The following is a 5,398-nucleotide window of genomic DNA, read 5'->3' on the forward strand; positions in this document are numbered from 1 at the left end:
TTTGAGAAACAACAACCACACCATCATGACCTGCTTTCATGGACCAAGGTCTCCAGCAGCTACAACTTGCACTAAAACTTTGTTTTGTGATTGACAGATTTGAAGGCAGAAGATTAAAGTAGAATATGTGAGAAATTGCTTTTAAAATTTACAAGTCAACCTGTGAGAACTGAAAATCAGAGTTCTCTCTTGGTTAACTGATGCTGGGTCAGGCAGAAAGCAATTAGCTACCTATTCCAAAAAATTCTTACTCTTGGAAGAGAAAAGTACGATCCAACTAAATATCTTCCCAATCAAGAATAACAACTGTGGGACACCCCTGGTGGTTCAGTGGCTAAGACTCTATGCTCCCAATGAAGGGGGTCTAAGTTCGATCCCTGCTGCTGCTACTGCTAAGTCGCTTCAGTCGTGTCCGACTCTGTGCGACCCCAGAGACGGCAGCCCACCAGGCTCCCCCGTCCCTGGGATTCTCCAGGCAAGAACACTGGAGTGGGTTGCCATTTCCTTCTCCAATGCATGAAAGTGAAAGGTGAAAGTGAAGTCGCTCAGTCGTGTCCGACTCTTAGCGACCCCATGGACTGCAGCCCACCAGGCTCCCCTGTCCATGAATTTTCCAGGCAAGAGTACTGGAGTGGGGTGCCATTGCCTTCTCCGAGTTTGATCCCTAGTCAGTGAATAGATCCCATATGCTGCATGGGATCCAGCGTGCCACAATGAAGACTCGGCACAGACAAATAAATATTAAAATAAAAGAATATTAAAATTAAATATTAAAATAAAAGAACTTGCTCATAAAGATGCCCCTTAAGACCTCTGCCTCACTGAACCCACAAATGCACAGCTATTATGCTGTAAACTCTGCCTAATTCCAGCCAGTTCCTCATCTTGCAAGAGCTGCCTGAAAAATCACTCAGCTCAGGCCCTAAAAACCTAAAATTATCCTGCCCTGTATGGTGATGCTCATCAACAGGTTTTTTTCTGGTGGTATGGGAGAAGTTAACAGTTGACATCAAGCATATATTTAACTATGTATCGTGGTAGCATTGTGAATTTGTCAGTAAGACGACCAAGTCTTAGCACAGCCTTACTGGTATAAAACAAACATTTGGATCTTTCCTGATGTGCCCCAAAACTAGACCAGAAGTTTATAAACTGGGGGGCCCACTGACACTGTGTGTGATAGGACAAAGTATTTACAACGACTGGCTCATGGACCTTCAAATGCCCGCCATCCACAGCCCCTTGAGTTCCTGACTTCCACCCAAGCTGCCATGAAGTGTGTCATGAGACCCTGCCAACCTGGCCAAACAGACTGGACCAGAAATAAGGTTCTGACAAGTAAAAACACTATGTCAAAGAGACATCTTCACTCCTATGTTCACAGCAGCAATACTGACAACAGTTAAGATATGAGAACAACCTGACCAGCTGTCAACAGATGAATGGATAAAGAAGTTGTGGTATATACACATTTACACTGTGGAATATTATTTAGCCATAAAAAGAAGGAAATCCTTCTATTTGCAACAACATGGATGAACCCTGAGGGGATTATACTAAATGAAACAGTCAGACAGTATATGATCTAATTTACACATGAAACCAAAAAAAAAAAAAAAGAATGTATAAAAATAGAGAGTAGAATGGTAAGTTACCTAGGGGTGAAGATGGAGGAATTGTGGAAAGATGGATTATGGGTAAAAATATTTGAATGTAGAATTTAAAAAATATAAGACATTTCCCCCTAAACTCGTAGACAAGGAGATCAAAAAAATATTTTTTTAAGAAAAGAAACGGAGATCATATTTGTGGTCACCAGAAGCAGACAATGGGGAATTGGATGAAGGTAGTCAATAGGTACAAACTTCTAGTTATAAGATAAATGAGTTGCCATTTAGTTGCTAAGTCATGTCTAACTCTTTTGTGACCTCATGGACTATAGTCCTCCAGGCTCCTCTGTCCATGGGATTTCCCAGGCAAGAATACTGGAGTGGGATGCCATTTCCTTCTCCAGGGGATATTCCCAATCAAGGGATCAAAACCACAACTCCTGTTTTAGCAGGTGGATTCTTTACCACTGAGCCACCAGGAAAGCCCAAGACTGGGAACGTAAAGGACAACATGGAGACGATGGCTAGCCATGCCGCATAGTATGTTTGAAAGTTGTCAAGAGAGTGAACTTAAGAGTTCTCATAACAAGGAAAAACACAATTTTCTTTCTTTTTCTTTTTGTATCTGTATGAGATGATGGCTATGAACGAAACTGATTGTGGTAATCATTCCACAATATATGTAGTCAAGTCATTGTGCTGTACACCTTAAACTTACACAGTGCTATATATCAATTATGTCTTCAAAAAACTGGAAAAAGGGCAGAAACAGGGTTCTAATAATGGCAACTCTATATGTTAGACATAAGGAAAGCAGAGGCTTCTGAATTGGTGGGACACGAGAAACAGACCAACAGGGGTGTCAAACAGCATGTTAATCTTATTCATTCTGGGGATAAGAGAGGGAAATAGGAAAAGTCAGAAGCCAAGAGAAGTAAAGATGCAGGCAGCAGTAGAAACAGCTAGAGACTTGAGAGAGGATCAGAGTCATGAGTGTGCCGAGTCACCAGGGAACATCAGGTGCTCGGTTTGAATGGACCGTACAATGTTGGAGCCTTCGAGCTGTGGGAGCATCCTGCACTGAGGCTCGTAGTGTTCAGTTCTCCACCTAGCTTGCAGTGTTGCTGGTGAGATGATTGGTTGTAATAATAATAAAGTAATAAGCAACATTTATTTATCTTTTGCAGAGGTTCAATCTAACACAATTATATCCACAGATCTGAAATGTTCAGTTCTACGAATTTTGAAAGTCGTCACCACCAACCAAAACTGGATGGAACATTTTCATGACCCCAGAAAGTTCTCTTGCACCCCTTTCTAGTCAACTCTTCTTATACCAGAGCTCCATAGACTAATGTGCCTCTTCTTGTGCTTCAGACACAATGTCCCCTTCTTTGTCCCCACGAGAAGTCTTGGGTCTGACTTCTTTCATTTCTTTGGAGAGTAATCCATGTGGTTGTAAGTATCAATAGTTGGTTTCCTTTCATGGCTAAGTAGAATTCCATGGCAAGAATGTGCTAAAATTTATCTTTTCTCCTGTGATGAACATTTGGATTATTTCCAGTTTGAGCCTAAGAGAAGAGACTGTTATAAGGATACATGTTCAACTCTTTTAGTGGATATGTATTCTAATTTTCTTTGGTTCTGGGTCATAGGATTAATGCACACTTACATTTATGAGAAAGTGTAAAACTGTTTTCCAAAGTGATTGTACCATTTTGCCCTCCTAATAGCCACAGATGAGAATTCTAGTTGCTCTGTATCATTGTCAACATTCAGTATCATCAGTCTTTTTCATTTTAACCACTCTTTTGGGTGGAAAGGGTATTTCATTGTAGCTTTAATATGCAGTTCCCTGAGGATTAATGATGTTGAATGCCTTTTCATGTATTTGTATTTCTTTTTTTTGTGACGTATTTTCCCATTAAAAAAAACAACAACCTGAGTGGTTCATCTATTTTTGACTTGTAGCAGTTCTTCATGTATTCTGGATATGAATACTTTTCCAGATAAATACGCTGTATGTGTTTTTCCAGTCAGTAGCTTGCCTATTCATTTTCTTAGTGATTTCTTTGATGAAAGAACGCATACTGTTTTGAGTACCAGACATAGTATTAAGTGCTTTACCAGTGTTATTTTATTTATTTTCAAACTTTTATAAGTTAGATATTCATCTTTCCATTTTACAGATGACAAAATCAATGCTGAGGGAAGTTAAACAATTTACACACAGTTCAAGGATATGACAGGCTGAATTTGAATTACTTAGTCTGACTTCAGAGCCTGAGGGTCTAGCTACATGGCTTTATTCTTCTGTTTTAATCACAAAGCCACATCTTTACAGAGACCAGAATAGTGGTTAGGGGAGGGGAGGGAGCAGAAGGAGGGGTGGTATGTAGGGTAAAGGGGATCAACTGTACGGTGACAGACGGAAAGTAAATTGTTGGTGGTGAGCAGGTTGTAAGGAATACAGAAGTAGAAATAAATGTTGTACATACCAAACTTACATAATTTAAAAAATGCAATAAAATAATAAAGTTAAGACAAAAAAATAGGAGAATGTAAAACAATACTGAAAGTTATGAGCATCAGAAGCTTATAGAATTGACCTGGATGTTATATGATATGGGAAGTAGAGTTTAGATCCAAGAAAGTTATCAATAATGAGATTGTTGTAAGGTTAAAAAAAAAACAAAACCCAACCAAAAACCTGTCCTTGAAGTCAAGACATCTGAGCCTTTTTTCCTGACCATCTGAAAGAACCTCCCTCGGGCAGTCGTGAACTCTATCCCTAGACAGTGTAGACCTGTTTCTGAAAACCCACAATGTGCTTTAACCACTTTGATGCTAAATAGACACAGATGAGTTCCCAGCTTGATCCCGTGCGCTTTATTCCATCATCGATTGCTCTAAAAGCAAGAAGTTCCTTATGTTCATACTGACCAGCCATAGAATTCTTGGCACCATAAAACTGCTTTGAAGTGAGGTTATAAAGTTCAGAGAAGAGAGGTCTCCTTCTGGGGAGCCATTCAGTTTTGAGGCTTGTCTTGTCCTTCTCTTAATTCTCCCCCATTATTTACATATAATCACCACCTCATCCTCTTAGACAGGGTCCTCCGTGCAGTACTAGCCAGACTCTCCTAGATAGGGTACTATTGTATGGATAGCCACCTGACTGCTGCTAAATATTTATGCTCTTTGTTTTCTTAAGGATGTCCCATGTTCAATAAAATATCAACATCTGAACTTGCATTACACAGTTCTTTGCCACAGCTCAATGATTTATAAAGGCTTGATTGTTGTAATACTTGAACTTACATAACAGCAAAGAATACCATACGTTAGGAAGTGCTATGCTGGGTAGAAGAGTCAGCAAGAGCAATAAAACTTCAGGGGACAAAGGGTTCAGGAAAGCCCAAGTACTCAGGGCTGAACAGAACTCTGCAGCAGAGGGAGGGATCAGGGCTTTCCCAGAATGACAGGTAAAGAGAGAAATCATGGGTGCAAGGCCCTGGTCAGTAGGAGGCCTGCAAAAGAGAAGGCCCCACGGGCTGAGGAAGCTGTTTAATGTACGGCTGACAAAGGGCAAAGAAGGTCCTGGAAATGTTTACAGGGTGCTCCAGCACATAACCTTCTCCCACCAGTCCTGTGAGCCTTGTGCTCTGGGCTCCTCATGTGCAACGTGGAGATGGGATTGGGTTTGTCTCACTTGAAATGATTCAGTGTTCATCTTGGTTTGATTGGTCTCAAAGGAATTGTTTTATAAAGTGCGATGGCTTGCACTGCTA

Source organism: Bubalus kerabau, chromosome 3 (genome assembly GCF_029407905.1).
Source record: "Bubalus kerabau isolate K-KA32 ecotype Philippines breed swamp buffalo chromosome 3, PCC_UOA_SB_1v2, whole genome shotgun sequence".
Lineage (NCBI taxonomy): Eukaryota > Metazoa > Chordata > Mammalia > Artiodactyla > Bovidae > Bubalus > Bubalus kerabau.